This window comes from Scyliorhinus torazame, chromosome 4 (genome assembly GCF_047496885.1).
Source record: "Scyliorhinus torazame isolate Kashiwa2021f chromosome 4, sScyTor2.1, whole genome shotgun sequence".
NCBI classification, from domain to species: Eukaryota; Metazoa; Chordata; class Chondrichthyes; order Carcharhiniformes; family Scyliorhinidae; genus Scyliorhinus; species Scyliorhinus torazame.
In genome coordinates, this window is record NC_092710.1 from 304,138,468 (window position 1) to 304,165,967 (window position 27,500).

General features: G+C 57.1%; 25 non-coding genes and 10 pseudogenes across 25 annotated transcripts in view; all 35 read right to left on the bottom strand.

Moving 5' to 3' along the window:
• LOC140414849 (5S ribosomal RNA) overlaps positions 1-91 on the bottom strand; it is a 119-nt gene extending 28 nt beyond the window's left edge. The window contains exon 1 of the ribosomal RNA XR_011943977.1: positions 1-91. This exon is cut by the window's left edge and continues 28 nt beyond it. This is a non-coding gene — a ribosomal RNA (5S ribosomal RNA).
• Positions 92-781: 690 nt separating this feature from the next.
• On the bottom strand, positions 782-900 carry LOC140411891 (5S ribosomal RNA). Its single transcript, XR_011941102.1, has one exon. It is a non-coding gene; the product is annotated as a 5S ribosomal RNA (ribosomal RNA).
• A 694-nt stretch (positions 901-1,594) lies between these two features.
• Positions 1,595-1,713, bottom strand: LOC140411892 (5S ribosomal RNA). The gene has a single exon (XR_011941103.1). It is a non-coding gene; the product is annotated as a 5S ribosomal RNA (ribosomal RNA).
• A 690-nt stretch (positions 1,714-2,403) lies between these two features.
• LOC140415624 (5S ribosomal RNA) lies at positions 2,404-2,512 on the bottom strand (annotated as a pseudogene).
• Positions 2,513-3,206: 694 nt separating this feature from the next.
• On the bottom strand, positions 3,207-3,325 carry LOC140411894 (5S ribosomal RNA). Its single transcript, XR_011941105.1, has one exon. It is a non-coding gene; the product is annotated as a 5S ribosomal RNA (ribosomal RNA).
• Positions 3,326-4,015: 690 nt separating this feature from the next.
• On the bottom strand, positions 4,016-4,124 carry LOC140415625 (5S ribosomal RNA; annotated as a pseudogene).
• A 694-nt stretch (positions 4,125-4,818) lies between these two features.
• LOC140411895 (5S ribosomal RNA) lies at positions 4,819-4,937 on the bottom strand. Its single transcript, XR_011941106.1, has one exon. It is a non-coding gene; the product is annotated as a 5S ribosomal RNA (ribosomal RNA).
• A 690-nt stretch (positions 4,938-5,627) lies between these two features.
• Positions 5,628-5,746, bottom strand: LOC140414647 (5S ribosomal RNA). The gene has a single exon (XR_011943783.1). It is a non-coding gene; the product is annotated as a 5S ribosomal RNA (ribosomal RNA).
• Positions 5,747-6,440: 694 nt separating this feature from the next.
• Positions 6,441-6,559, bottom strand: LOC140411896 (5S ribosomal RNA). The gene has a single exon (XR_011941107.1). It is a non-coding gene; the product is annotated as a 5S ribosomal RNA (ribosomal RNA).
• A 690-nt stretch (positions 6,560-7,249) lies between these two features.
• LOC140415626 (5S ribosomal RNA) lies at positions 7,250-7,358 on the bottom strand (annotated as a pseudogene).
• Positions 7,359-8,052: 694 nt separating this feature from the next.
• LOC140411897 (5S ribosomal RNA) lies at positions 8,053-8,171 on the bottom strand. Its single transcript, XR_011941108.1, has one exon. It is a non-coding gene; the product is annotated as a 5S ribosomal RNA (ribosomal RNA).
• Positions 8,172-8,861: 690 nt separating this feature from the next.
• LOC140411898 (5S ribosomal RNA) lies at positions 8,862-8,980 on the bottom strand. Its single transcript, XR_011941109.1, has one exon. It is a non-coding gene; the product is annotated as a 5S ribosomal RNA (ribosomal RNA).
• Positions 8,981-9,674: 694 nt separating this feature from the next.
• On the bottom strand, positions 9,675-9,783 carry LOC140415566 (5S ribosomal RNA; annotated as a pseudogene).
• Positions 9,784-10,473: 690 nt separating this feature from the next.
• On the bottom strand, positions 10,474-10,592 carry LOC140411899 (5S ribosomal RNA). Its single transcript, XR_011941110.1, has one exon. It is a non-coding gene; the product is annotated as a 5S ribosomal RNA (ribosomal RNA).
• Positions 10,593-11,286: 694 nt separating this feature from the next.
• LOC140415676 (5S ribosomal RNA) lies at positions 11,287-11,395 on the bottom strand (annotated as a pseudogene).
• A 694-nt stretch (positions 11,396-12,089) lies between these two features.
• On the bottom strand, positions 12,090-12,208 carry LOC140411900 (5S ribosomal RNA). Its single transcript, XR_011941111.1, has one exon. It is a non-coding gene; the product is annotated as a 5S ribosomal RNA (ribosomal RNA).
• A 694-nt stretch (positions 12,209-12,902) lies between these two features.
• LOC140411901 (5S ribosomal RNA) lies at positions 12,903-13,021 on the bottom strand. The gene has a single exon (XR_011941112.1). It is a non-coding gene; the product is annotated as a 5S ribosomal RNA (ribosomal RNA).
• Positions 13,022-13,715: 694 nt separating this feature from the next.
• Positions 13,716-13,824, bottom strand: LOC140415627 (5S ribosomal RNA; annotated as a pseudogene).
• A 694-nt stretch (positions 13,825-14,518) lies between these two features.
• Positions 14,519-14,637, bottom strand: LOC140411902 (5S ribosomal RNA). Its single transcript, XR_011941113.1, has one exon. It is a non-coding gene; the product is annotated as a 5S ribosomal RNA (ribosomal RNA).
• A 690-nt stretch (positions 14,638-15,327) lies between these two features.
• LOC140411903 (5S ribosomal RNA) lies at positions 15,328-15,446 on the bottom strand. Its single transcript, XR_011941114.1, has one exon. It is a non-coding gene; the product is annotated as a 5S ribosomal RNA (ribosomal RNA).
• A 694-nt stretch (positions 15,447-16,140) lies between these two features.
• LOC140411905 (5S ribosomal RNA) lies at positions 16,141-16,259 on the bottom strand. Its single transcript, XR_011941116.1, has one exon. It is a non-coding gene; the product is annotated as a 5S ribosomal RNA (ribosomal RNA).
• Positions 16,260-16,953: 694 nt separating this feature from the next.
• LOC140415677 (5S ribosomal RNA) lies at positions 16,954-17,062 on the bottom strand (annotated as a pseudogene).
• A 694-nt stretch (positions 17,063-17,756) lies between these two features.
• LOC140411906 (5S ribosomal RNA) lies at positions 17,757-17,875 on the bottom strand. Its single transcript, XR_011941117.1, has one exon. It is a non-coding gene; the product is annotated as a 5S ribosomal RNA (ribosomal RNA).
• A 694-nt stretch (positions 17,876-18,569) lies between these two features.
• Positions 18,570-18,688, bottom strand: LOC140411908 (5S ribosomal RNA). Its single transcript, XR_011941118.1, has one exon. It is a non-coding gene; the product is annotated as a 5S ribosomal RNA (ribosomal RNA).
• A 690-nt stretch (positions 18,689-19,378) lies between these two features.
• On the bottom strand, positions 19,379-19,487 carry LOC140415628 (5S ribosomal RNA; annotated as a pseudogene).
• A 694-nt stretch (positions 19,488-20,181) lies between these two features.
• On the bottom strand, positions 20,182-20,300 carry LOC140411909 (5S ribosomal RNA). Its single transcript, XR_011941119.1, has one exon. It is a non-coding gene; the product is annotated as a 5S ribosomal RNA (ribosomal RNA).
• A 690-nt stretch (positions 20,301-20,990) lies between these two features.
• LOC140411910 (5S ribosomal RNA) lies at positions 20,991-21,109 on the bottom strand. The gene has a single exon (XR_011941120.1). It is a non-coding gene; the product is annotated as a 5S ribosomal RNA (ribosomal RNA).
• Positions 21,110-21,803: 694 nt separating this feature from the next.
• On the bottom strand, positions 21,804-21,922 carry LOC140414850 (5S ribosomal RNA). The gene has a single exon (XR_011943978.1). It is a non-coding gene; the product is annotated as a 5S ribosomal RNA (ribosomal RNA).
• Positions 21,923-22,612: 690 nt separating this feature from the next.
• LOC140411911 (5S ribosomal RNA) lies at positions 22,613-22,731 on the bottom strand. The gene has a single exon (XR_011941121.1). It is a non-coding gene; the product is annotated as a 5S ribosomal RNA (ribosomal RNA).
• A 690-nt stretch (positions 22,732-23,421) lies between these two features.
• LOC140415629 (5S ribosomal RNA) lies at positions 23,422-23,530 on the bottom strand (annotated as a pseudogene).
• Positions 23,531-24,224: 694 nt separating this feature from the next.
• LOC140411912 (5S ribosomal RNA) lies at positions 24,225-24,343 on the bottom strand. The gene has a single exon (XR_011941122.1). It is a non-coding gene; the product is annotated as a 5S ribosomal RNA (ribosomal RNA).
• A 690-nt stretch (positions 24,344-25,033) lies between these two features.
• On the bottom strand, positions 25,034-25,152 carry LOC140411913 (5S ribosomal RNA). Its single transcript, XR_011941123.1, has one exon. It is a non-coding gene; the product is annotated as a 5S ribosomal RNA (ribosomal RNA).
• Positions 25,153-25,846: 694 nt separating this feature from the next.
• On the bottom strand, positions 25,847-25,955 carry LOC140415679 (5S ribosomal RNA; annotated as a pseudogene).
• A 694-nt stretch (positions 25,956-26,649) lies between these two features.
• Positions 26,650-26,768, bottom strand: LOC140411914 (5S ribosomal RNA). The gene has a single exon (XR_011941124.1). It is a non-coding gene; the product is annotated as a 5S ribosomal RNA (ribosomal RNA).
• A 694-nt stretch (positions 26,769-27,462) lies between these two features.
• The window catches only part of LOC140411915 (5S ribosomal RNA), a 119-nt gene continuing 81 nt past the window's right edge, over positions 27,463-27,500 (bottom strand). The window contains exon 1 of the ribosomal RNA XR_011941125.1: positions 27,463-27,500. This exon is cut by the window's right edge and continues 81 nt beyond it. This is a non-coding gene — a ribosomal RNA (5S ribosomal RNA).

The window sequence follows — 27,500 nt, forward strand, 5'->3', positions numbered from 1 at the left end:
GTCTCCCATCCAAGTACTAACCAGGCCTGAGTCTGCTTAGCTTCCGAGATCAGACGAGATCGGGCGTTTTCAGACTAGTATGGCCGTAGGCATCTGCAGCACCGTCTTCTCGCCTATTCAAGCTGGCCACCCTAGCACCCTCGCCACTTCTTCTTTCCGGTTGTTTTCAATTTTTTCTCTCTCTTTTTCTACTTCTACTTCTACTTCTCCTCCTCTTTCTCTCCTTCTCCTGCTAATTCTAGCCTATATGCCTGATACTCGCTCCCCTTCATGCCGTCCCCACCTAGCTCTCTTTTTTCTTCTCCACCTCCCCAAGGAAAACTGCAAGCCCCGCCCACCTCACACCAGCCTGCCGCCTGCACGCTGCTGCCTTTCCACATTGCAACGCTGCGCACTTCTCTCAGCACAGCCAGCACAAGGGTCAGGCAGGCAATGCAAGCCAGCTCTCTCTTCCTTCGCTTTCCACACCAGCCCCAATGCCACAACTTGCATTCATGCGGCGCCTTCAGGCTAGGAGAACGTCCTGCCGACACACTGGCTTGCGGCCACACGGGCCAGCTGGCGGGCCCATCAAAGTGCAGCACGCCAAGGCACCCAACCGTGCTGCGTTGCAAAGGCCCGGCAAAGCTGCAGCAGCTGAATGGCCCGACCAAGCCGCCTGCCTGAGTTGAGCCCGCAGGCAAGTGTTGGGAGGAATGGCGAGGACGCAGAGAGCAGCAAAAGGTTGGCCTGCCTCTGGTGTGGAGAGTGCTTGGCGTGAGCAGTCTCTGCTGGCCGCAAAAGCCTACTGCACCTGGTATTCCCAGGCGGTCTCCCATCCAAGTACTAACCAGGCCTGAGTCTGCTTAGCTTCCGAGATCAGACGAGATCGGGCGTTTTCAGACTAGTATGGCCGTAGGCATTTGCAGCACCGTCTTCTCGCCTATTCAAGCTGGCCACCCTAGCACCCTCGCCACTTCTTCTTTCCGGTTGTTTTCAATTTTTTCTCTCTCTTTTTCTACTTCTACTTCTACTTCTCCTCCTCTTTCTCTCCTTCTCCTGCTAATTCTAGCCTATATGCCTGATACTCGCTCCCCTTCATGCCATCCCCACCGAGCTCTCTTTTTTCTTCTCCACCTCCTCAAGGAAAACTGCAAGCCCCGCCTACCTCACACCAGCCTGCCGCCTGCACGCTGCTGCCTTTCCACATTGCAACGCTGCGCACTTCTCTCAGCACAGCCAGCACAAGGGTCAGGCAGGCAATGCAAGCCAGCTCTCTCTTCCTTCGCTTTCCACACCAGCCCCAATGCCACAACTTGCATTCATGCGGCGCCTTCAGGCTAGGAGAGAGAACGTCCTGCCGACACACTGGCTTGCGGCCACACGGGCCAGCTGGCGTGCCCATCAAAGTGCAGCACGCCAAGGCACACAACCGTGCTGCGTTGCAAAGGCCCGGCAAAGCTGCAGCAGCTGAATGGCCCGACCAAGCCGCCTGCCTGAGTTGAGCCCGCAGGCAAGTGTTGGGAGGAATGGCGAGGACGCAGAGAGCAGCAAAAGGTTGGCCTGCCTCTGGTGTGGAGAGTGCTTGGCGTGAGCAGTCACTGCTGGTCGCAAAAGCCTACTGCACCTGGTATTCCCAGGCGGTCTCCCATCCAAGTACTAACCAGGCCTGAGTCTGCTTAGCTTCCGAGATCAGACGAGATCGGGCGTTTTCAGACTAGTATGGCCGTAGGCATCTGCAGCACCGTCTTCTCGCCTATTCAAGCTGGCCACCCTAGCACCCTCGCCACTTCTTCTTTCCGGTTGTTTTCAATTTTTTCTCTCTCTTTTTCTACTTCTACTTCTACTTCTCCTCCTCTTTCTCTCCTTCTCCTGCTAATTCTAGCCTATATGCCTGATACTCGCTCCCCTTCATGCCGTCCCCACCTAGCTCTCTTTTTTCTTCTCCACCTCCCCAAGGAAAACTGCAAGCCCCGCCCACCTCACACCAGCCTGCCGCCTGCACGCTGCTGCCTTTCCACATTGCAACGCTGCGCACTTCTCTCAGCACAGCCAGCACAAGGGTCAGGCAGGCAATGCAAGCCAGCTCTCTCTTCCTTCGCTTTCCACACCAGCCCCAATGCCACAACTTGCATTCATGCGGCGCCTTCAGGCTAGGAGAACGTCCTGCCGACACACTGGCTTGCGGCCACACGGGCCAGCTGGCGGGCCCATCAAAGTGCAGCACGCCAAGGCACCCAACCGTGCTGCGTTGCAAAGGCCCGGCAAAGCTGCAGCAGCTGAATGGCCCGACCAAGCCGCCTGCCTGAGTTGAGCCCGCAGGCAAGTGTTGGGAGGAATGGCGAGGACGCAGAGAGCAGCAAAAGGTTGGCCTGCCTCTGGTGTGGAGAGTGCTTGGCGTGAGCAGTCTCTGCTGGCCGCAAAAGCCTACTGCACCTGGTATTCCCAGGCGGTCTCCCATCCAAGTACTAACCAGGCCTGAGTCTGCTTAGCTTCCGAGATCAGACGTTTTCAGACTAGTATGGCCGTAGGCATCTGCAGCACCGTCTTCTCGCCTATTCAAGCTGGCCACCCTAGCACCCTCGCCACTTCTTCTTTCCGGTTGTTTTCAATTTTTTCTCTCTCTTTTTCTACTTCTACTTCTACTTCTCCTCCTCTTTCTCTCCTTCTCCTGCTAATTCTAGCCTATATGCCTGATACTCGCTCCCCTTCATGCCATCCCCACCGAGCTCTCTTTTTTCTTCTCCACCTCCTCAAGGAAAACTGCAAGCCCCGCCTACCTCACACCAGCCTGCCGCCTGCACGCTGCTGCCTTTCCACATTGCAACGCTGCGCACTTCTCTCAGCACAGCCAGCACAAGGGTCAGGCAGGCAATGCAAGCCAGCTCTCTCTTCCTTCGCTTTCCACACCAGCCCCAATGCCACAACTTGCATTCATGCGGCGCCTTCAGGCTAGGAGAGAGAACGTCCTGCCGACACACTGGCTTGCGGCCACACGGGCCAGCTGGCGTGCCCATCAAAGTGCAGCACGCCAAGGCACACAACCGTGCTGCGTTGCAAAGGCCCGGCAAAGCTGCAGCAGCTGAATGGCCCGACCAAGCCGCCTGCCTGAGTTGAGCCCGCAGGCAAGTGTTGGGAGGAATGGCGAGGACGCAGAGAGCAGCAAAAGGTTGGCCTGCCTCTGGTGTGGAGAGTGCTTGGCGTGAGCAGTCACTGCTGGCCGCAAAAGCCTACTGCACCTGGTATTCCCAGGCGGTCTCCCATCCAAGTACTAACCAGGCCTGAGTCTGCTTAGCTTCCGAGATCAGACGAGATCGGGCGTTTTCAGACTAGTATGGCCGTAGGCATCTGCAGCACCGTCTTCTCGCCTATTCAAGCTGGCCACCCTAGCACCCTCGCCACTTCTTCTTTCCGGTTGTTTTCAATTTTTTCTCTCTCTTTTTCTACTTCTACTTCTACTTCTCCTCCTCTTTCTCTCCTTCTCCTGCTAATTCTAGCCTATATGCCTGATACTCGCTCCCCTTCATGCCGTCCCCACCTAGCTCTCTTTTTTCTTCTCCACCTCCCCAAGGAAAACTGCAAGCCCCGCCCACCTCACACCAGCCTGCCGCCTGCACGCTGCTGCCTTTCCACATTGCAACGCTGCGCACTTCTCTCAGCACAGCCAGCACAAGGGTCAGGCAGGCAATGCAAGCCAGCTCTCTCTTCCTTCGCTTTCCACACCAGCCCCAATGCCACAACTTGCATTCATGCGGCGCCTTCAGGCTAGGAGAACGTCCTGCCGACACACTGGCTTGCGGCCACACGGGCCAGCTGGCGGGCCCATCAAAGTGCAGCACGCCAAGGCACCCAACCGTGCTGCGTTGCAAAGGCCCGGCAAAGCTGCAGCAGCTGAATGGCCCGACCAAGCCGCCTGCCTGAGTTGAGCCCGCAGGCAAGTGTTGGGAGGAATGGCGAGGACGCAGAGAGCAGCAAAAGGTTGGCCTGCCTCTGGTGTGGAGAGTGCTTGGCGTGAGCAGTCTCTGCTGGCCGCAAAAGCCTACTGCACCTGGTATTCCCAGGCGGTCTCCCATCCAAGTACTAACCAGGCCTGAGTCTGCTTAGCTTCCGAGATCAGACGTTTTCAGACTAGTATGGCCGTAGGCATCTGCAGCACCGTCTTCTCGCCTATTCAAGCTGGCCACCCTAGCACCCTCGCCACTTCTTCTTTCCGGTTGTTTTCAATTTTTTCTCTCTCTTTTTCTACTTCTACTTCTACTTCTCCTCCTCTTTCCCTCCTTCTCCTGCTAATTCTAGCCTATATGCCTGATACTCGCTCCCCTTCATGCCATCCCCACCGAGCTCTCTTTTTTCTTCTCCACCTCCTCAAGGAAAACTGCAAGCCCCGCCTACCTCACACCAGCCTGCCGCCTGCACGCTGCTGCCTTTCCACATTGCAACGCTGCGCACTTCTCTCAGCACAGCCAGCACAAGGGTCAGGCAGGCAATGCAAGCCAGCTCTCTCTTCCTTCGCTTTCCACACCAGCCCCAATGCCACAACTTGCATTCATGCGGCGCCTTCAGGCTAGGAGAGAGAACGTCCTGCCGACACACTGGCTTGCGGCCACACGGGCCAGCTGGCGTGCCCATCAAAGTGCAGCACGCCAAGGCACACAACCGTGCTGCGTTGCAAAGGCCCGGCAAAGCTGCAGCAGCTGAATGGCCCGACCAAGCCGCCTGCCTGAGTTGAGCCCGCAGGCAAGTGTTGGGAGGAATGGCGAGGACGCAGAGAGCAGCAAAAGGTTGGCCTGCCTCTGGTGTGGAGAGTGCTTGGCGTGAGCAGTCACTGCTGGCCGCAAAAGCCTACTGCACCTGGTATTCCCAGGCGGTCTCCCATCCAAGTACTAACCAGGCCTGAGTCTGCTTAGCTTCCGAGATCAGACGAGATCGGGCGTTTTCAGACTAGTATGGCCGTAGGCATCTGCAGCACCGTCTTCTCGCCTATTCAAGCTGGCCACCCTAGCACCCTCGCCACTTCTTCTTTCCGGTTGTTTTCAATTTTTTCTCTCTCTTTTTCTACTTCTACTTCTACTTCTCCTCCTCTTTCTCTCCTTCTCCTGCTAATTCTAGCCTATATGCCTGATACTCGCTCCCCTTCATGCCGTCCCCACCTAGCTCTCTTTTTTCTTCTCCACCTCCCCAAGGAAAACTGCAAGCCCCGCCCACCTCACACCAGCCTGCCGCCTGCACGCTGCTGCCTTTCCACATTGCAACGCTGCGCACTTCTCTCAGCACAGCCAGCACAAGGGTCAGGCAGGCAATGCAAGCCAGCTCTCTCTTCCTTCGCTTTCCACACCAGCCCCAATGCCACAACTTGCATTCATGCGGCGCCTTCAGGCTAGGAGAACGTCCTGCCGACACACTGGCTTGCGGCCACACGGGCCAGCTGGCGGGCCCATCAAAGTGCAGCACGCCAAGGCACCCAACCGTGCTGCGTTGCAAAGGCCCGGCAAAGCTGCAGCAGCTGAATGGCCCGACCAAGCCGCCTGCCTGAGTTGAGCCCGCAGGCAAGTGTTGGGAGGAATGGCGAGGACGCAGAGAGCAGCAAAAGGTTGGCCTGCCTCTGGTGTGGAGAGTGCTTGGCGTGAGCAGTCTCTGCTGGCCGCAAAAGCCTACTGCACCTGGTATTCCCAGGCGGTCTCCCATCCAAGTACTAACCAGGCCTGAGTCTGCTTAGCTTCCGAGATCAGACAAGATCGGGCGTTTTCAGACTAGTATGGCCATAGGCATCTGCAGCACCGTCTTCTCGCCTATTCAAGCTGGCCACCCTAGCACCCTCGCCACTTCTTCTTTCCGGTTGTTTTCAATTTTTTCTCTCTCTTTTTCTACTTCTACTTCTACTTCTCCTCCTCTTTCTCTCCTTCTCCTGCTAATTCTAGCCTATATGCCTGATACTCGCTCCCCTTCATGCCATCCCCACCGAGCTCTCTTTTTTCTTCTCCACCTCCTCAAGGAAAACTGCAAGCCCCGCCTACCTCACACCAGCCTGCCGCCTGCACGCTGCTGCCTTTCCACATTGCAACGCTGCGCACTTCTCTCAGCACAGCCAGCACAAGGGTCAGGCAGGCAATGCAAGCCAGCTCTCTCTTCCTTCGCTTTCCACACCAGCCCCAATGCCACAACTTGCATTCATGCGGCGCCTTCAGGCTAGGAGAGAGAACGTCCTGCCGACACACTGGCTTGCGGCCACACGGGCCAGCTGGCGTGCCCATCAAAGTGCAGCACGCCAAGGCACACAACCGTGCTGCGTTGCAAAGGCCCGGCAAAGCTGCAGCAGCTGAATGGCCCGACCAAGCCGCCTGCCTGAGTTGAGCCCGCAGGCAAGTGTTGGGAGGAATGGCGAGGACGCAGAGAGCAGCAAAAGGTTGGCCTGCCTCTGGTGTGGAGAGTGCTTGGCGTGAGCAGTCACTGCTGGCCGCAAAAGCCTACTGCACCTGGTATTCCCAGGCGGTCTCCCATCCAAGTACTAACCAGGCCTGAGTCTGCTTAGCTTCCGAGATCAGACGAGATCGGGCGTTTTCAGACTAGTATGGCCGTAGGCATCTGCAGCACCGTCTTCTCGCCTATTCAAGCTGGCCACCCTAGCACCCTCACCACTTCTTCTTTCCGGTTGTTTTCAATTTTTTCTCTCTCTTTTTCTACTTCTACTTCTACTTCTCCTCCTCTTTCTCTCCTTCTCCTGCTAATTCTAGCCTATATGCCTGATACTCGCTCCCCTTCATGCCGTCCCCACCTAGCTCTCTTTTTTCTTCTCCACCTCCCCAAGGAAAACTGCAAGCCCCGCCCACCTCACACCAGCCTGCCGCCTGCACGCTGCTGCCTTTCCACATTGCAACGCTGCGCACTTCTCTCAGCACAGCCAGCACAAGGGTCAGGCAGGCAATGCAAGCCAGCTCTCTCTTCCTTCGCTTTCCACACCAGCCCCAATGCCACAACTTGCATTCATGCGGCGCCTTCAGGCTAGGAGAACGTCCTGCCGACACACTGGCTTGCGGCCACACGGGCCAGCTGGCGGGCCCATCAAAGTGCAGCACGCCAAGGCACCCAACCGTGCTGCGTTGCAAAGGCCCGGCAAAGCTGCAGCAGCTGAATGGCCCGACCAAGCCGCCTGCCTGAGTTGAGCCCGCAGGCAAGTGTTGGGAGGAATGGCGAGGACGCAGAGAGCAGCAAAAGGTTGGCCTGCCTCTGGTGTGGAGAGTGCTTGGCGTGAGCAGTCTCTGCTGGCCGCAAAAGCCTACTGCACCTGGTATTCCCAGGCGGTCTCCCATCCAAGTACTAACCAGGCCTGAGTCTGCTTAGCTTCCGAGATCAGACGTTTTCAGACTAGTATGGCCGTAGGCATCTGCAGCACCGTCTTCTCGCCTATTCAAGCTGGCCACCCTAGCACCCTCGCCACTTCTTCTTTCCGGTTGTTTTCAATTTTTTCTCTCTCTTTTTCTACTTCTACTTCTACTTCTCCTCCTCTTTCCCTCCTTCTCCTGCTAATTCTAGCCTATATGCCTGATACTCGCTCCCCTTCATGCCATCCCCACCGAGCTCTCTTTTTTCTTCTCCACCTCCTCAAGGAAAACTGCAAGCCCCGCCTACCTCACACCAGCCTGCCGCCTGCACGCTGCTGCCTTTCCACATTGCAACGCTGCGCACTTCTCTCAGCACAGCCAGCACAAGGGTCAGGCAGGCAATGCAAGCCAGCTCTCTCTTCCTTCGCTTTCCACACCAGCCCCAATGCCACAACTTGCATTCATGCGGCGCCTTCAGGCTAGGAGAGAGAACGTCCTGCCGACACACTGGCTTGCGGCCACACGGGCCAGCTGGCGTGCCCATCAAAGTGCAGCACGCCAAGGCACACAACCGTGCTGCGTTGCAAAGGCCCGGCAAAGCTGCAGCAGCTGAATGGCCCGACCAAGCCGCCTGCCTGAGTTGAGCCCGCAGGCAAGTGTTGGGAGGAATGGCGAGGACGCAGAGAGCAGCAAAAGGTTGGCCTGCCTCTGGTGTGGAGAGTGCTTGGCGTGAGCAGTCACTGCTGGCCGCAAAAGCCTACTGCACCTGGTATTCCCAGGCGGTCTCCCATCCAAGTACTAACCAGGCCTGAGTCTGCTTAGCTTCCGAGATCAGACGAGATCGGGCGTTTTCAGACTAGTATGGCCGTAGGCATCTGCAGCACCGTCTTCTCGCCTATTCAAGCTGGCCACCCTAGCACCCTCACCACTTCTTCTTTCCGGTTGTTTTCAATTTTTTCTCTCTCTTTTTCTACTTCTACTTCTACTTCTCCTCCTCTTTCTCTCCTTCTCCTGCTAATTCTAGCCTATATGCCTGATACTCGCTCCCCTTCATGCCGTCCCCACCTAGCTCTCTTTTTTCTTCTCCACCTCCCCAAGGAAAACTGCAAGCCCCGCCCACCTCACACCAGCCTGTAGCCTGCACGCTGCTGCCTTTCCACATTGCAACGCTGCGCACTTCTCTCAGCACAGCCAGCACAAGGGTCAGGCAGGCAATGCAAGCCAGCTCTCTCTTCCTTCGCTTTCCACACCAGCCCCAATGCCACAACTTGCATTCATGCGGCGCCTTCAGGCTAGGAGAACGTCCTGCCGACACACTGGCTTGCGGCCACACGGGCCAGCTGGCGGGCCCATCAAAGTGCAGCACGCCAAGGCACCCAACCGTGCTGCGTTGCAAAGGCCCGGCAAAGCTGCAGCAGCTGAATGGCCCGACCAAGCCGCCTGCCTGAGTTGAGCCCGCAGGCAAGTGTTGGGAGGAATGGCGAGGACGCAGAGAGCAGCAAAAGGTTGGCCTGCCTCTGGTGTGGAGAGTGCTTGGCGTGAGCAGTCTCTGCTGGCCGCAAAAGCCTACTGCACCTGGTATTCCCAGGCGGTCTCCCATCCAAGTACTAACCAGGCCTGAGTCTGCTTAGCTTCCGAGATCAGACGAGATCGGGCGTTTTCAGACTAGTATGGCCGTAGGCATCTGCAGCACCGTCTTCTCGCCTATTCAAGCTGGCCACCCTAGCACCCTCGCCACTTCTTCTTTCCGGTTGTTTTCAATTTTTTCTCTCTCTTTTTCTACTTCTACTTCTACTTCTCCTCCTCTTTCTCTCCTTCTCCTGCTAATTCTAGCCTATATGCCTGATACTCGCTCCCCTTCATGCCATCCCCACCGAGCTCTCTTTTTTCTTCTCCACCTCCTCAAGGAAAACTGCAAGCCCCGCCTACCTCACACCAGCCTGCCGCCTGCACGCTGCTGCCTTTCCACATTGCAACGCTGCGCACTTCTCTCAGCACAGCCAGCACAAGGGTCAGGCAGGCAATGCAAGCCAGCTCTCTCTTCCTTCGCTTTCCACACCAGCCCCAATGCCACAACTTGCATTCATGCGGCGCCTTCAGGCTAGGAGAGAGAACGTCCTGCCGACACACTGGCTTGCGGCCACACGGGCCAGCTGGCGTGCCCATCAAAGTGCAGCACGCCAAGGCACACAACCGTGCTGCGTTGCAAAGGCCCGGCAAAGCTGCAGCAGCTGAATGGCCCGACCAAGCCGCCTGCCTGAGTTGAGCCCGCAGGCAAGTGTTGGGAGGAATGGCGAGGACGCAGAGAGCAGCAAAAGGTTGGCCTGCCTCTGGTGTGGAGAGTGCTTGGCGTGAGCAGTCACTGCTGGCCGCAAAAGCCTACTGCACCTGGTATTCCCAGGCGGTCTCCCATCCAAGTACTAACCAGGCCTGAGTCTGCTTAGCTTCCGAGATCAGGCGTTTTCAGACTAGTATGGCCGTAGGCATCTGCAGCACCGTCTTCTCGCCTATTCAAGCTGGCCACCCTAGCACCCTCGCCACTTCTTCTTTCCGGTTGTTTTCAATTTTTTCTCTCTCTTTTTCTACTTCTACTTCTACTTCTCCTCCTCTTTCTCTCCTTCTCCTGCTAATTCTAGCCTATATGCCTGATACTCGCTCCCCTTCATGCCGTCCCCACCTAGCTCTCTTTTTTCTTCTCCACCTCCCCAAGGAAAACTGCAAGCCCCGCCCACCTCACACCAGCCTGCCGCCTGCACGCTGCTGCCTTTCCACATTGCAACGCTGCGCACTTCTCTCAGCACAGCCAGCACAAGGGTCAGGCAGGCAATGCAAGCCAGCTCTCTCTTCCTTCGCTTTCCACACCAGCCCCAATGCCACAACTTGCATTCATGCGGCGCCTTCAGGCTAGGAGAACGTCCTGCCGACACACTGGCTTGCGGCCACACGGGCCAGCTGGCGGGCCCATCAAAGTGCAGCACGCCAAGGCACCCAACCGTGCTGCGTTGCAAAGGCCCGGCAAAGCTGCAGCAGCTGAATGGCCCGACCAAGCCGCCTGCCTGAGTTGAGCCCGCAGGCAAGTGTTGGGAGGAATGGCGAGGACGCAGAGAGCAGCAAAAGGTTGGCCTGCCTCTGGTGTGGAGAGTGCTTGGCGTGAGCAGTCTCTGCTGGCCGCAAAAGCCTACTGCACCTGGTATTCCCAGGCGGTCTCCCATCCAAGTACTAACCAGGCCTGAGTCTGCTTAGCTTCCGAGATCAGACGAGATCGGGCGTTTTCAGACTAGTATGGCCGTAGGCATCGGCAGCACCGTCTTCTCGCCTATTCAAGTTGGCCACCCTAGCACCCTCGCCACTTCTTCTTTCCGGTTGTTTTCAATTTTTTCTCTCTCTTTTTCTACTTCTACTTCTACTTCTCCTCCTCTTTCTCTCCTTCTCCTGCTAATTCTAGCCTATATGCCTGATACTCGCTCCCCTTCATGCCGTCCCCACCTAGCTCTCTTTTTTCTTCTCCACCTCCCCAAGGAAAACTGCAAGCCCCGCCCACCTCACACCAGCCTGCCGCCTGCACGCTGCTGCCTTTCCACATTGCAACGCTGCGCACTTCTCTCAGCACAGCCAGCACAAGGATCAGGCAGGCAATGCAAGCCAGCTCTCTCTTCCTTCGCTTTCCACACCAGCCCCAATGCCACAACTTGCATTCATGCGGCGCCTTCAGGCTAGGAGAGAGAACGTCCTGCCGACACACTGGCTTGCGGCCACACGGGCCAGCTGGCGTGCCCATCAAAGTGCAGCACGCCAAGGCACACAACCGTGCTGCGTTGCAAAGGCCCGGCAAAGCTGCAGCAGCTGAATGGCCCGACCAAGCCGCCTGCCTGAGTTGAGCCCGCAGGCTAGTGTTGGGAGGAATGGCGAGGACGCAGAGAGCAGCAAAAGGTTGGCCTGCCTCTGGTGTGGAGAGTGCTTGGCGTGAGCAGTCTCTGCTGGCCTCAAAAGCCTACTGCACCTGGTATTCCCAGGCGGTCTCCCATCCAAGTACTAACCAGGCCTGAGTCTGCTTAGTTTCCGAGATCAGACGTTTTCAGACTAGTATGGCCGTAGGCATCTGCAGCACCGTCTTCTCGCCTATTCAAGTTGGCCACCCTAGCACCCTCGCCACTTCTTCTTTCCGGTTGTTTTCAATTTTTTCTCTCTCTTTTTCTACTTCTACTTCTACTTCTCCTCCTCTTTCCCTCCTTCTCCTGCTAATTCTAGCCTATATGCCTGATACTCGCTCCCCTTCATGCCATCCCCACCGAGCTCTCTTTTTTCTTCTCCACCTCCTCAAGGAAAACTGCAAGCCCCGCCTACCTCACACCAGCCTGCCGCCTGCACGCTGCTGCCTTTCCACATTGCAACGCTGCGCACTTCTCTCAGCACAGCCAGCACAAGGGTCAGGCAGGCAATGCAAGCCAGCTCTCTCTTCCTTCGCTTTCCACACCAGCCCCAATGCCACAACTTGCATTCATGCGGCGCCTTCAGGCTAGGAGAGAGAACGTCCTGCCGACACACTGGCTTGCGGCCACACGGGCCAGCTGGCGTGCCCATCAAAGTGCAGCACGCCAAGGCACCCAACCGTGCTGCGTTGCAAAGGCCCGGCAAAGCTGCAGCAGCTGAATGGCCCGACCAAGCCGCCTGCCTGAGTTGAGCCCGCAGGCAAGTGTTGGGAGGAATGGCGAGGACGCAGAGAGCAGCAAAAGGTTGGCCTGCCTCTGGTGTGGAGAGTGCTTGGCGTGAGCAGTCTCTGCTGGCCGCAAAAGCCTACTGCACCTGGTATTCCCAGGCGGTCTCCCATCCAAGTACTAACCAGGCCTGAGTCTGCTTAGCTTCCGAGATCAGACGAGATCGGGCGTTTTCAGACTAGTATGGCCGTAGGCATCTGCAGCACCGTCTTCTCGCCTATTCAAGCTGGCCACCCTAGCACCCTCGCCACTTCTTCTTTCCGGTTGTTTTCAATTTTTTCTCTCTCTTTTTCTACTTCTACTTCTACTTCTCCTCCTCTTTCTCTCCTTCTCCTGCTAATTCTAGCCTATATGCCTGATACTCGCTCCCCTTCATGCCATCCCCACCGAACTCTCTTTTTTCTTCTCCACCTCCTCAAGGAAAACTGCAAGCCCCGCCTACCTCACACCAGCCTGCCGCCTGCACGCTGCTGCCTTTCCACATTGCAACGCTGCGCACTTCTCTCAGCACAGCCAGCACAAGGGTCAGGCAGGCAATGCAAGCCAGCTCTCTCTTCCTTCGCTTTCCACACCAGCCCCAATGCCACAACTTGCATTCATGCGGCGCCTTCAGGCTAGGAGAGAGAACGTCCTGCCGACACACTGGCTTGCGGCCACACGGGCCAGCTGGCGTGCCCATCAAAGTGCAGCACGCCAAGGCACACAACCGTGCTGCGTTGCAAAGGCCCGGCAAAGCTGCAGCAGCTGAATGGCCCGACCAAGCCGCCTGCCTGAGTTGAGCCCGCAGGCAAGTGTTGGGAGGAATGGCGAGGACGCAGAGAGGAGCAAAAGGTTGACCTGCCTCTGGTGTGGAGAGTGCTTGGCGTGAGCAGTCACTGCTGGCCGCAAAAGCCTACTGCACCTGGTATTCCCAGGCGGTCTCCCATCCAAGTACTAACCAGGCCTGAGTCTGCTTAGCTTCCGAGATCAGACGAGATCGGGCGTTTTCAGACTAGTATGGCCGTAGGCATCTGCAGCACCGTCTTCTCGCCTATTCAAGCTGGCCACCATAGCACCCTCGCCACTTCTTCTTTCCGGTTGTTTTCAATTTTTTCTCTCTCTTTTTCTACTTCTACTTCTACTTCTCCTCCTCTTTCTCTCCTTCTCCTGCTAATTCTAGCCTATATGCCTGATACTCGCTCCCCTTCATGCCGTCCCCACCTAGCTCTCTTTTTTCTTCTCCACCTCCCCAAGGAAAACTGCAAGCCCCGCCCACCTCACACCAGCCTGCCGCCTGCACGCTGCTGCCTTTCCACATTGCAACGCTGCGCACTTCTCTCAGCACAGCCAGCACAAGGGTCAGGCAGGCAATGCAAGCCAGCTCTCTCTTCCTTCGCTTTCCACACCAGCCCCAATGCCACAACTTGCATTCATGCGGCGCCTTCAGGCTAGGAGACAGAACGTCCTGCCGACACACTGGCTTGCGGCCACACGGGCCAGCTGGCGGGCCCATCAAAGTGCAGCACGCCAAGGCACCCAACCGTGCTGCGTTGCAAAGGCCCGGCAAAGCTGCAGCAGCTGAATGGCCCGACCAAGCCGCCTGCCTGAGTTGAGCCCGCAGGCAAGTGTTGGGAGGAATGGCGAGGACGCAGAGAGCAGCAAAAGGTTGGCCTGCCTCTGGTGTGGAGAGTGCTTGGCGTGAGCAGTCTCTGCTGGCCGCAAAAGCCTACTGCACCTGGTATTCCCAGGCGGTCTCCCATCCAAGTACTAACCAGGCCTGAGTCTGCTTAGCTTCCGAGATCAGACGTTTTCAGACTAGTATGGCCGTAGGCATCTGCAGCACCGTCTTCTCGCCTATTCAAGCTGGCCACCCTAGCACCCTCGCCACTTCTTCTTTCCGGTTGTTTTCAATTTTTTCTCTCTCTTTTTCTACTTCTACTTCTACTTCTCCTCCTCTTTCCCTCCTTCTCCTGCTAATTCTAGCCTATATGCCTGATACTCGCTCCCCTTCATGCCATCCCCACCGAGCTCTCTTTTTTCTTCTCCACCTCCTCAAGGAAAACTGCAAGCCCCGCCTACCTCACACCAGCCTGCCGCCTGCACGCTGCTGCCTTTCCACATTGCAACGCTGCGCACTTCTCTCAGCACAGCCAGCACAAGGGTCAGGCAGGCAATGCAAGCCAGCTCTCTCTTCCTTCGCTTTCCACACCAGCCCCAATGCCACAACTTGCATTCATGCGGCGCCTTCAGGCTAGGAGAGAGAACGTCCTGCCGACACACTGGCTTGCGGCCACACGGGCCAGCTGGCGTGCCCATCAAAGTGCAGCACGCCAAGGCACACAACCGTGCTGCGTTGCAAAGGCCCGGCAAAGCTGCAGCAGCTGAATGGCCCGACCAAGCCGCCTGCCTGAGTTGAGCCCGCAGGCAAGTGTTGGGAGGAATGGCGAGGACGCAGAGAGCAGCAAAAGGTTGGCCTGCCTCTGGTGTGGAGAGTGCTTGGCGTGAGCAGTCTCTGCTGGCCGCAAAAGCCTACTGCACCTGGTATTCCCAGGCGGTCTCCCATCCAAGTACTAACCAGGCCTGAGTCTGCTTAGCTTCCGAGATCAGACGAGATCGGGCGTTTTCAGACTAGTATGGCCGTAGGCATCTGCAGCACCGTCTTCTCGCCTATTCAAGCTGGCCACCCTAGCACCCTCGCCACTTCTTCTTTCCGGTTGTTTTCAATTTTTTCTCTCTCTTTTTCTACTTCTACTTCTACTTCTCCTCCTCTTTCTCTCCTTCTCCTGCTAATTCTAGCCTATATGCCTGATACTCGCTCCCCTTCATGCCATCCCCACCGAGCTCTCTTTTTTCTTCTCCACCTCCTCAAGGAAAACTGCAAGCCCCGCCTACCTCACACCAGCCTGCCGCCTGCACGCTGCTGCCTTTCCACATTGCAACGCTGCGCACTTCTCTCAGCACAGCCAGCACAAGGGTCAGGCAGGCAATGCAAGCCAGCTCTCTCTTCCTTCGCTTTCCACACCAGCCCCAATGCCACAACTTGCATTCATGCGGCGCCTTCAGGCTAGGAGAACGTCCTGCCGACACACTGGCTTGCGGCCACACGGGCCAGCTGGCGGGCCCATCAAAGTGCAGCACGCCAAGGCACCCAACCGTGCTGCGTTGCAAAGGCCCGGCAAAGCTGCAGCAGCTGAATGGCCCGACCAAGCCGCCTGCCTGAGTTGAGCCCGCAGGCAAGTGTTGGGAGGAATGGCGAGGACGCAGAGAGCAGCAAAAGGTTGGCCTGCCTCTGGTGTGGAGAGTGCTTGGCGTGAGCAGTCTCTGCTGGCCGCAAAAGCCTACTGCACCTGGTATTCCCAGGCGGTCTCCCATCCAAGTACTAACCAGGCCTGAGTCTGCTTAGCTTCCGAGATCAGACGAGATCGGGCGTTTTCAGACTAGTATGGCCGTAGGCATCTGCAGCACCGTCTTCTCGCCTATTCAAGTTGGCCACCCTAGCACCCTCGCCACTTCTTCTTTCCGGTTGTTTTCAATTTTTTCTCTCTCTTTTTCTACTTCTACTTCTACTTCTCCTCCTCTTTCTCTCCTTCTCCTGCTAATTCTAGCCTATATGCCTGATACTCGCTCCCCTTCATGCCGTCCCCACCTAGCTCTCTTTTTTCTTCTCCACCTCCCCAAGGAAAACTGCAAGCCCCGCCCACCTCACACCAGCCTGCCGCCTGCACGCTGCTGCCTTTCCACATTGCAACGCTGCGCACTTCTCTCAGCACAGCCAGCACAAGGGTCAGGCAGGCAATGCAAGCCAGCTCTCTCTTCCTTCGCTTTCCACACCAGCCCCAATGCCACAACTTGCATTCATGCGGCGCCTTCAGGCTAGGAGAGAGAACGTCCTGCCGACACACTGGCTTGCGGCCACACGGGCCAGCTGGCGTGCCCATCAAAGTGCAGCACGCCAAGGCACACAACCGTGCTGCGTTGCAAAGGCCCGGCAAAGCTGCAGCAGCTGAATGGCCCGACCAAGCCGCCTGCCTGAGTTGAGCCCGCAGGCAAGTGTTGGGAGGAATGGCGAGGACGCAGAGAGCAGCAAAAGGTTGGCCTGCCTCTGGTGTGGAGAGTGCTTGGCGTGAGCAGTCTCTGCTGGCCGCAAAAGCCTACTGCACCTGGTATTCCCAGGCGGTCTCCCATCCAAGTACTAACCAGGCCTGAGTCTGCTTAGCTTCCGAGATCAGACGAGATCGGGCGTTTTCAGACTAGTATGGCCGTAGGCATCGGCAGCACCGTCTTCTCGCCTATTCAAGTTGGCCACCCTAGCACCCTCGCCACTTCTTCTTTCCGGTTGTTTTCAATTTTTTCTCTCTCTTTTTCTACTTCTACTTCTACTTCTCCTCCTCTTTCTCTCCTTCTCCTGCTAATTCTAGCCTATATGCCTGATACTCGCTCCCCTTCATGCCGTCCCCACCTAGCTCTCTTTTTTCTTCTCCACCTCCCCAAGGAAAACTGCAAGCCCCGCCCACCTCACACCAGCCTGCCGCCTGCACGCTGCTGCCTTTCCACATTGCAACGCTGCGCACTTCTCTCAGCACAGCCAGCACAAGGATCAGGCAGGCAATGCAAGCCAGCTCTCTCTTCCTTCGCTTTCCACACCAGCCCCAATGCCACAACTTGCATTCATGCGGCGCCTTCAGGCTAGGAGAGAGAACGTCCTGCCGACACACTGGCTTGCGGCCACACGGGCCAGCTGGCGTGCCCATCAAAGTGCAGCACGCCAAGGCACACAACCGTGCTGCGTTGCAAAGGCCCGGCAAAGCTGCAGCAGCTGAATGGCCCGACCAAGCCGCCTGCCTGAGTTGAGCCCGCAGGCTAGTGTTGGGAGGAATGGCGAGGACGCAGAGAGCAGCAAAAGGTTGGCCTGCCTCTGGTGTGGAGAGTGCTTGGCGTGAGCAGTCTCTGCTGGCCGCAAAAGCCTACTGCACCTGGTATTCCCAGGCGGTCTCCCATCCAAGTACTAACCAGGCCTGAGTCTGCTTAGTTTCCGAGATCAGACGTTTTCAGACTAGTATGGCCGTAGGCATCTGCAGCACCGTCTTCTCGCCTATTCAAGTTGGCCACCCTAGCACCCTCGCCACTTCTTCTTTCCGGTTGTTTTCAATTTTTTCTCTCTCTTTTTCTACTTCTACTTCTACTTCTCCTCCTCTTTCCCTCCTTCTCCTGCTAATTCTAGCCTATATGCCTGATACTCGCTCCCCTTCATGCCATCCCCACCGAGCTCTCTTTTTTCTTCTCCACCTCCTCAAGGAAAACTGCAAGCCCCGCCTACCTCACACCAGCCTGCCGCCTGCACGCTGCTGCCTTTCCACATTGCAACGCTGCGCACTTCTCTCAGCACAGCCAGCACAAGGGTCAGGCAGGCAATGCAAGCCAGCTCTCTCTTCCTTCGCTTTCCACACCAGCCCCAATGCCACAACTTGCATTCATGCGGCGCCTTCAGGCTAGGAGAGAGAACGTCCTGCCGACACACTGGCTTGCGGCCACACGGGCCAGCTGGCGTGCCCATCAAAGTGCAGCACGCCAAGGCACCCAACCGTGCTGCGTTGCAAAGGCCCGGCAAAGCTGCAGCAGCTGAATGGCCCGACCAAGCCGCCTGCCTGAGTTGAGCCCGCAGGCAAGTGTTGGGAGGAATGGCGAGGACGCAGAGAGCAGCAAAAGGTTGGCCTGCCTCTGGTGTGGAGAGTGCTTGGCGTGAGCAGTCTCTGCTGGCCGCAAAAGCCTACTGCACCTGGTATTCCCAGGCGGTCTCCCATCCAAGTACTAACCAGGCCTGAGTCTGCTTAGCTTCCGAGATCAGACGAGATCGGGCGTTTTCAGACTAGTATGGCCGTAGGCATCTGCAGCACCGTCTTCTCGCCTATTCAAGCTGGCCACCCTAGCACCCTCGCCACTTCTTCTTTCCGGTTGTTTTCAATTTTTTCTCTCTCTTTTTCTACTTCTACTTCTACTTCTCCTCCTCTTTCTCTCCTTCTCCTGCTAATTCTAGCCTATATGCCTGATACTCGCTCCCCTTCATGCCATCCCCACCGAGCTCTCTTTTTTCTTCTCCACCTCCTCAAGGAAAACTGCAAGCCCCGCCTACCTCACACCAGCCTGCCGCCTGCACGCTGCTGCCTTTCCACATTGCAACGCTGCGCACTTCTCTCAGCACAGCCAGCACAAGGGTGAGGCAGGCAATGCAAGCCAGCTCTCTCTTCCTTCGCTTTCCACACCAGCCCCAATGCCACAACTTGCATTCATGCGGCGCCTTCAGGCTAGGAGAGAGAACGTCCTGCCGACACACTGGCTTGCGGCCACACGGGCCAGCTGGCGTGCCCATCAAAGTGCAGCACGCCAAGGCACACAACCGTGCTGCGTTGCAAAGGCCCGGCAAAGCTGCAGCAGCTGAATGGCCCGACCAAGCCGCCTGCCTGAGTTGAGCCCGCAGGCAAGTGTTGGGAGGAATGGCGAGGACGCAGAGAGCAGCAAAAGGTTGGCCTGCCTCTGGTGTGGAGAGTGCTTGGCGTGAGCAGTCACTGCTGGCCGCAAAAGCCTACTGCACCTGGTATTCCCAGGCGGTCTCCCATCCAAGTACTAACCAGGCCTGAGTCTGCTTAGCTTCCGAGATCAGACGAGATCGGGCGTTTTCAGACTAGTATGGCCGTAGGCATCTGCAGCACCGTCTTCTCGCCTATTCAAGCTGGCCACCCTAGCACCCTCGCCACTTCTTCTTTCCGGTTGTTTTCAATTTTTTCTCTCTCTTTTTCTACTTCTACTTCTACTTCTCCTCCTCTTTCTCTCCTTCTCCTGCTAATTCTAGCCTATATGCCTGATACTCGCTCCCCTTCATGCCGTCCCCACCTAGCTCTCTTTTTTCTTCTCCACCTCCCCAAGGAAAACTGCAAGCCCCGCCCACCTCACACCAGCCTGCCGCCTGCACGCTGCTGCCTTTCCACATTGCAACGCTGCGCACTTCTCTCAGCACAGCCAGCACAAGGGTCAGGCAGGCAATGCAAGCCAGCTCTCTCTTCCTTCGCTTTCCACACCAGCCCCAATGCCACAACTTGCATTCATGCGGCGCCTTCAGGCTAGGAGAACGTCCTGCCGACACACTGGCTTGCGGCCACACGGGCCAGCTGGCGGGCCCATCAAAGTGCAGCACGCCAAGGCACCCAACCGTGCTGCGTTGCAAAGGCCCGGCAAAGCTGCAGCAGCTGAATGGCCCGACCAAGCCGCCTGCCTGAGTTGAGCCCGCAGGCAAGTGTTGGGAGGAATGGCGAGGACGCAGAGAGCAGCAAAAGGTTGGCCTGCCTCTGGTGTGGAGAGTGCTTGGCGTGAGCAGTCTCTGCTGGCCGCAAAAGCCTACTGCACCTGGTATTCCCAGGCGGTCTCCCATCCAAGTACTAACCAGGCCTGAGTCTGCTTAGCTTCCGAGATCAGACGTTTTCAGACTAGTATGGCCGTAGGCATCTGCAGCACCGTCTTCTCGCCTATTCAAGCTGGCCACCCTAGCACCCTCGCCACTTCTTCTTTCAGGTTGTTTTCAATTTTTTCTCTCTCTTTTTCTACTTCTACTTCTACTTCTCCTCCTCTTTCCCTCCTTCTCCTGCTAATTCTAGCCTATATGCCTGATACTCGCTCCCCTTCATGCCATCCCCACCGAGCTCTCTTTTTTCTTCTCCACCTCCTCAAGGAAAACTGCAAGCCCCGCCTACCTCACACCAGCCTGCCGCCTGCACGCTGCTGCCTTTCCACATTGCAACGCTGCGCACTTCTCTCAGCACAGCCAGCACAAGGGTCAGGCAGGCAATGCAAGCCAGCTCTCTCTTCCTTCGCTTTCCACACCAGCCCCAATGCCACAACTTGCATTCATGCGGCGCCTTCAGGCTAGGAGAGAGAACGTCCTGCCGACACACTGGCTTGCGGCCACACGGGCCAGCTGGCGTGCCCATCAAAGTGCAGCACGCCAAGGCACACAACCGTGCTGCGTTGCAAAGGCCCGGCAAAGCTGCAGCAGCTGAATGGCCCGACCAAGCCGCCTGCCTGAGTTGAGCCCGCAGGCAAGTGTTGGGAGGAATGGCGAGGACGCAGAGAGCAGCAAAAGGTTGGCCTGCCTCTGGTGTGGAGAGTGCTTGGCGTGAGCAGTCACTGCTGGCCGCAAAAGCCTACTGCACCTGGTATTCCCAGGCGGTCTCCCATCCAAGTACTAACCAGGCCTGAGTCTGCTTAGCTTCCGAGATCAGACGAGATCGGGCGTTTTCAGACTAGTATGGCCGTAGGCATCTGCAGCACCGTCTTCTCGCCTATTCAAGCTGGCCACCCTAGCACCCTCACCACTTCTTCTTTCCGGTTGTTTTCAATTTTTTCTCTCTCTTTTTCTACTTCTACTTCTACTTCTCCTCCTCTTTCCCTCCTTCTCCTGCTAATTCTAGCCTATATGCCTGATACTCGCTCCCCTTCATGCCGTCCCCACCTAGCTCTCTTTTTTCTTCTCCACCTCCCCAAGGAAAACTGCAAGCCCCGCCCACCTCACACCAGCCTGTAGCCTGCACGCTGCTGCCTTTCCACATTGCAACGCTGCGCACTTCTCTCAGCACAGCCAGCACAAGGGTCAGGCAGGCAATGCAAGCCAGCTCTCTCTTCCTTCGCTTTCCACACCAGCCCCAATGCCACAACTTGCATTCATGCGGCGCCTTCAGGCTAGGAGAACGTCCTGCCGACACACTGGCTTGCGGCCACACGGGCCAGCTGGCGGGCCCATCAAAGTGCAGCACGCCAAGGCACCCAACCGTGCTGCGTTGCAAAGGCCCGGCAAAGCTGCAGCAGCTGAATGGCCCGACCAAGCCGCCTGCCTGAGTTGAGCCCGCAGGCAAGTGTTGGGAGGAATGGCGAGGACGCAGAGAGCAGCAAAAGGTTGGCCTGCCTCTGGTGTGGAGAGTGCTTGGCGTGAGCAGTCTCTGCTGGCCGCAAAAGCCTACTGCACCTGGTATTCCCAGGCGGTCTCCCATCCAAGTACTAACCAGGCCTGAGTCTGCTTAGCTTCCGAGATCAGACGAGATCGGGCGTTTTCAGACTAGTATGGCCGTAGGCATCTGCAGCACCGTCTTCTCGCCTATTCAAGCTGGCCACCCTAGCACCCTCGCCACTTCTTCTTTCCGGTTGTTTTCAATTTTTTCTCTCTCTTTTTCTACTTCTACTTCTACTTCTCCTCCTCTTTCTCTCCTTCTCCTGCTAATTCTAGCCTATATGCCTGATACTCGCTCCCCTTCATGCCATCCCCACCGAGCTCTCTTTTTTCTTCTCCACCTCCTCAAGGAAAACTGCAAGCCCCGCCTACCTCACACCAGCCTGCCGCCTGCACGCTGCTGCCTTTCCACATTGCAACGCTGCGCACTTCTCTCAGCACAGCCAGCACAAGGGTCAGGCAGGCAATGCAAGCCAGCTCTCTCTTCCTTCGCTTTCCACACCAGCCCCAATGCCACAACTTGCATTCATGCGGCGCCTTCAGGCTAGGAGAGAGAACGTCCTGCCGACACACTGGCTTGCGGCCACACGGGCCAGCTGGCGTGCCCATCAAAGTGCAGCACGCCAAGGCACACAACCGTGCTGCGTTGCAAAGGCCCGGCAAAGCTGCAGCAGCTGAATGGCCCGACCAAGCCGCCTGCCTGAGTTGAGCCCGCAGGCAAGTGTTGGGAGGAATGGCGAGGACGCAGAGAGCAGCAAAAGGTTGGCCTGCCTCTGGTGTGGAGAGTGCTTGGCGTGAGCAGTCACTGCTGGCCGCAAAAGCCTACTGCACCTGGTATTGCCAGGCGGTCTCCCATCCAAGTACTAACCAGGCCTGAGTCTGCTTAGCTTCCGAGATCAGACGAGATCGGGCGTTTTCAGACTAGTATGGCCGTAGGCATCTGCAGCACCGTCTTCTCGCCTATTCAAGCTGGCCACCCTAGCACCCTCGCCACTTCTTCTTTCCGGTTGTTTTCAATTTTTTCTCTCTCTTTTTCTACTTCTACTTCTACTTCTCCTCCTCTTTCTCTCCTTCTCCTGCTAATTCTAGCCTATATGCCTGATACTCGCTCCCCTTCATGCCGTCCCCACCTAGCTCTCTTTTTTCTTCTCCACCTCCCCAAGGAAAACTGCAAGCCCCGCCCACCTCACACCAGCCTGCCGCCTGCACGCTGCTGCCTTTCCACATTGCAACGCTGCGCACTTCTCTCAGCACAGCCAGCACAAGGGTCAGGCAGGCAATGCAAGCCAGCTCTCTCTTCCTTCGCTTTCCACACCAGCCCCAATGCCACAACTTGCATTCATGCGGCGCCTTCAGGCTAGGAGAACGTCCTGCCGACACACTGGCTTGCGGCCACACGGGCCAGCTGGCGGGCCCATCAAAGTGCAGCACGCCAAGGCACCCAACCGTGCTGCGTTGCAAAGGCCCGGCAAAGCTGCAGCAGCTGAATGGCCCGACCAAGCCGCCTGCCTGAGTTGAGCCCGCAGGCAAGTGTTGGGAGGAATGGCGAGGACGCAGAGAGCAGCAAAAGGTTGGCCTGCCTCTGGTGTGGAGAGTGCTTGGCGTGAGCAGTCACTGCTGGCCGCAAAAGCCTACTGCACCTGGTATTCCCAGGCGGTCTCCCATCCAAGTACTAACCAGGCCTGAGTCTGCTTAGCTTCCGAGATCAGACGAGATCGGGCGTTTTCAGACTAGTATGGCCGTAGGCATCTGCAGCACCGTCTTCTCGCCTATTCAAGCTGGCCACCCTAGCACCCTCGCCACTTCTTCTTTCCGGTTGTTTTCAATTTTTTCTCTCTTTTTTTCTACTTCTACTTCTACTTCTCCTCCTCTTTCTCTCCTTCTCCTGCTAATTCTAGCCTATATGCCTGATACTCGCTCCCCTTCATGCCGTCCCCACCTAGCTCTCTTTTTTCTTCTCCACCTCCCCAAGGAAAACTGCAAGCCCCGCCCACCTCACACCAGCCTGCCGCCTGCACGCTGCTGCCTTTCCACATTGCAACGCTGCGCACTTCTCTCAGCACAGCCAGCACAAGGGTCAGGCAGGCAATGCAAGCCAGCTCTCTCTTCCTTCGCTTTCCACACCAGCCCCAATGCCACAACTTGCATTCATGCGGCGCCTTCAGGCTAGGAGAACGTCCTGCCGACACACTGGCTTGCGGCCACACGGGCCAGCTGGCGGGCCCATCAAAGTGCAGCACGCCAAGGCACCCAACCGTGCTGCGTTGCAAAGGCCCGGCAAAGCTGCAGCAGCTGAATGGCCCGACCAAGCCGCCTGCCTGAGTTGAGCCCGCAGGCAAGTGTTGGGAGGAATGGCGAGGACGCAGAGAGCAGCAAAAGGTTGGCCTGCCTCTGGTGTGGAGAGTGCTTGGCGTGAGCAGTCTCTGCTGGCCGCAAAAGCCTACTGCACCTGGTATTCCCAGGCGGTCTCCCATCCAAGTACTAACCAGGCCTGAGTCTGCTTAGCTTCCGAGATCAGACGTTTTCAGACTAGTATGGCCGTAGGCATCTGCAGCACCGTCTTCTCGCCTATTCAAGCTGGCCACCCTAGCACCCTCGCCACTTCTTCTTTCCGGTTGTTTTCAATTTTTTCTCTCTCTTTTTCTACTTCTACTTCTACTTCTCCTCCTCTTTCCCTCCTTCTCCTGCTAATTCTAGCCTATATGCCTGATACTCGCTCCCCTTCATGCCATCCCCACCGAGCTCTCTTTTTTCTTCTCCACCTCCTCAAGGAAAACTGCAAGCCCCGCCTACCTCACACCAGCCTGCCGCCTGCACGCTGCTGCCTTTCCACATTGCAACGCTGCGCACTTCTCTCAGCACAGCCAGCACAAGGGTCAGGCAGGCAATGCAAGCCAGCTCTCTCTTCCTTCGCTTTCCACACCAGCCCCAATGCCACAACTTGCATTCATGCGGCGCCTTCAGGCTAGGAGAGAGAACGTCCTGCCGACACACTGGCTTGCGGCCACACGGGCCAGCTGGCGTGCCCATCAAAGTGCAGCACGCCAAGGCACACAACCGTGCTGCGTTGCAAAGGCCCGGCAAAGCTGCAGCAGCTGAATGGCCCGACCAAGCCGCCTGCCTGAGTTGAGCCCGCAGGCAAGTGTTGGGAGGAATGGCGAGGACGCAGAGAGCAGCAAAAGGTTGGCCTGCCTCTGGTGTGGAGAGTGCTTGGCGTGAGCAGTCACTGCTGGCCGCAAAAGCCTACTGCACCTGGTATTCCCAGGCGGTCTCCCATCCAAGTACTAACCAGGCCTGAGTCTGCTTAGCTTCCGAGATCAGACGAGATCGGGCGTTTTCAGACTAGTATGGCCGTAGGCATCTGCAGCACCGTCTTCTCGCCTATTCAAGCTGGCCACCCTAGCACCCTCGCCACTTCTTCTTTCCGGTTGTTTTCAATTTTTTCTCTCTCTTTTTCTACTTCTACTTCTACTTCTCCTCCTCTTTCTCTCCTTCTCCTGCTAATTCTAGCCTATATGCCTGATACTCGCTCCCCTTCATGCCGTCCCCACCTAGCTCTCTTTTTTCTTCTCCACCTCCCCAAGGAAAACTGCAAGCCCCGCCCACCTCACACCAGCCTGCCGCCTGCACGCTGCTGCCTTTCCACATTGCAACGCTGCGCACTTCTCTCAGCACAGCCAGCACAAGGGTCAGGCAGGCAATGCAAGCCAGCTCTCTCTTCCTTCGCTTTCCACACCAGCCCCAATGCCACAACTTGCATTCATGCGGCGCCTTCAGGCTAGGAGAACGTCCTGCCGACACACTGGCTTGCGGCCACACGGGCCAGCTGGCGGGCCCATCAAAGTGCAGCACGCCAAGGCACCCAACCGTGCTGCGTTGCAAAGGCCCGGCAAAGCTGCAGCAGCTGAATGGCCCGACCAAGCCGCCTGCCTGAGTTGAGCCCGCAGGCAAGTGTTGGGAGGAATGGCGAGGACGCAGAGAGCAGCAAAAGGTTGGCCTGCCTCTGGTGTGGAGAGTGCTTGGCGTGAGCAGTCTCTGCTGGCCGCAAAAGCCTACTGCACCTGGTATTCCCAGGCGGTCTCCCATCCAAGTACTAACCAGGCCTGAGTCTGCTTAGCTTCCGAGATCAGACGAGATCGGGCGTTTTCAGACTAGTATGGCCGTAGGCATCGGCAGCACCGTCTTCTCGCCTATTCAAGTTGGCCACCCTAGCACCCTCGCCACTTCTTCTTTCCGGTTGTTTTCAATTTTTTCTCTCTCTTTTTCTACTTCTACTTCTACTTCTCCTCCTCTTTCTCTCCTTCTCCTGCTAATTCTAGCCTATATGCCTGATACTCGCTCCCCTTCATGCCGTCCCCACCTAGCTCTCTTTTTTCTTCTCCACCTCCCCAAGGAAAACTGCAAGCCCCGCCCACCTCACACCAGCCTGCCGCCTGCACGCTGCTGCCTTTCCACATTGCAACGCTGCGCACTTCTCTCAGCACAGCCAGCACAAGGGTCAGGCAGGCAATGCAAGCCAGCTCTCTCTTCCTTCGCTTTCCACACCAGCCCCAATGCCACAACTTGCATTCATGCGGCGCCTTCAGGCTAGGAGAGAGAACGTCCTGCCGACACACTGGCTTGCGGCCACACGGGCCAGCTGGCGTGCCCATCAAAGTGCAGCACGCCAAGGCACACAACCGTGCTGCGTTGCAAAGGCCCGGCAAAGCTGCAGCAGCTGAATGGCCCGACCAAGCCGCCTGCCTGAGTTGAGCCCGCAGGCTAGTGTTGGGAGGAATGGCGAGGACGCAGAGAGCAGCAAAAGGTTGGCCTGCCTCTGGTGTGGAGAGTGCTTGGCGTGAGCAGTCTCTGCTGGCCGCAAAAGCCTACTGCACCTGGTATTCCCAGGCGGTCTCCCATCCAAGTACTAACCAGGCCTGAGTCTGCTTAGTTTCCGAGATCAGACGTTTTCAGACTAGTATGGCCGTAGGCATCTGCAGCACCGTCTTCTCGCCTATTCAAGTTGGCCACCCTAGCACCCTCGCCACTTCTTCTTTCCGGTTGTTTTCAATTTTTTCTCTCTCTTTTTCTACTTCTACTTCTACTTCTCCTCCTCTTTCCCTCCTTCTCCTGCTAATTCTAGCCTATATGCCTGATACTCGCTCCCCTTCATGCCATCCCCACCGAGCTCTCTTTTTTCTTCTCCACCTCCTCAAGGAAAACTGCAAGCCCCGCCTACCTCACACCAGCCTGCCGCCTGCACGCTGCTGCCTTTCCACATTGCAACGCTGCGCACTTCTCTCAGCACAGCCAGCACAAGGGTCAGGCAGGCAATGCAAGCCAGCTCTCTCTTCCTTCGCTTTCCACACCAGCCCCAATGCCACAACTTGCATTCATGCGGCGCCTTCAGGCTAGGAGAGAGAACGTCCTGCCGACACACTGGCTTGCGGCCACACGGGCCAGCTGGCGTGCCCATCAAAGTGCAGCACGCCAAGGCACCCAACCGTGCTGCGTTGCAAAGGCCCGGCAAAGCTGCAGCAGCTGAATGGCCCGACCAAGCCGCCTGCCTGAGTTGAGCCCGCAGGCAAGTGTTGGGAGGAATGGCGAGGACGCAGAGAGCAGCAAAAGGTTGGCCTGCCTCTGGTGTGGAGAGTGCTTGGCGTGAGCAGTCTCTGCTGGCCGCAAAAGCCTACTGCACCTGGTATTCCCAGGCGGTCTCCCATCCAAGTACTAACCAGGCCTGAGTCTGCTTAGCTTCCGAGATCAGACGAGATCGGGCGTTTTCAGACTAGTATGGCCGTAGGCATCTGCAGCACCGTCTTCTCGCCTATTCAAGCTGGCCACCCTAGCACCCTCGCCACTTCTTCTTTCCGGTTGTTTTCAATTTTTTCTCTCTCTTTTTCTACTTCTACTTCTACTTCTCCTCCTCTTTCTCTCCTTCTCCTGCTAATTCTAGCCTATATGCCTGATACTCGCTCCCCTTCATGCCATCCCCACCGAGCTCTCTTTTTTCTTCTCCACCTCCTCAAGGAAAACTGCAAGCCCCGCCTACCTCACACCAGCCTGCCGCCTGCACGCTGCTGCCTTTCCACATTGCAACGCTGCGCACTTCTCTCAGCACAGCCAGCACAAGGGTCAGGCAGGCAATGCAAGCCAGCTCTCTCTTCCTTCGCTTTCCACACCAGCCCCAATGCCACAACTTGCATTCATGCGGCGCCTTCAGGCTAGGAGAGAGAACGTCCTGCCGACACACTGGCTTGCGGCCACACGGGCCAGCTGGCGTGCCCATCAAAGTGCAGCACGCCAAGGCACACAACCGTGCTGCGTTGCAAAGGCCCGGCAAAGCTGCAGCAGCTGAATGGCCCGACCAAGCCGCCTGCCTGAGTTGAGCCCGCAGGCAAGTGTTGGGAGGAATGGCGAGGACGCAGAGAGCAGCAAAAGGTTGGCCTGCCTCTGGTGTGGAGAGTGCTTGGCGTGAGCAGTCTCTGCTGGCCGCAAAAGCCTACTGCACCTGGTATTCCCAGGCGGTCTCCCATC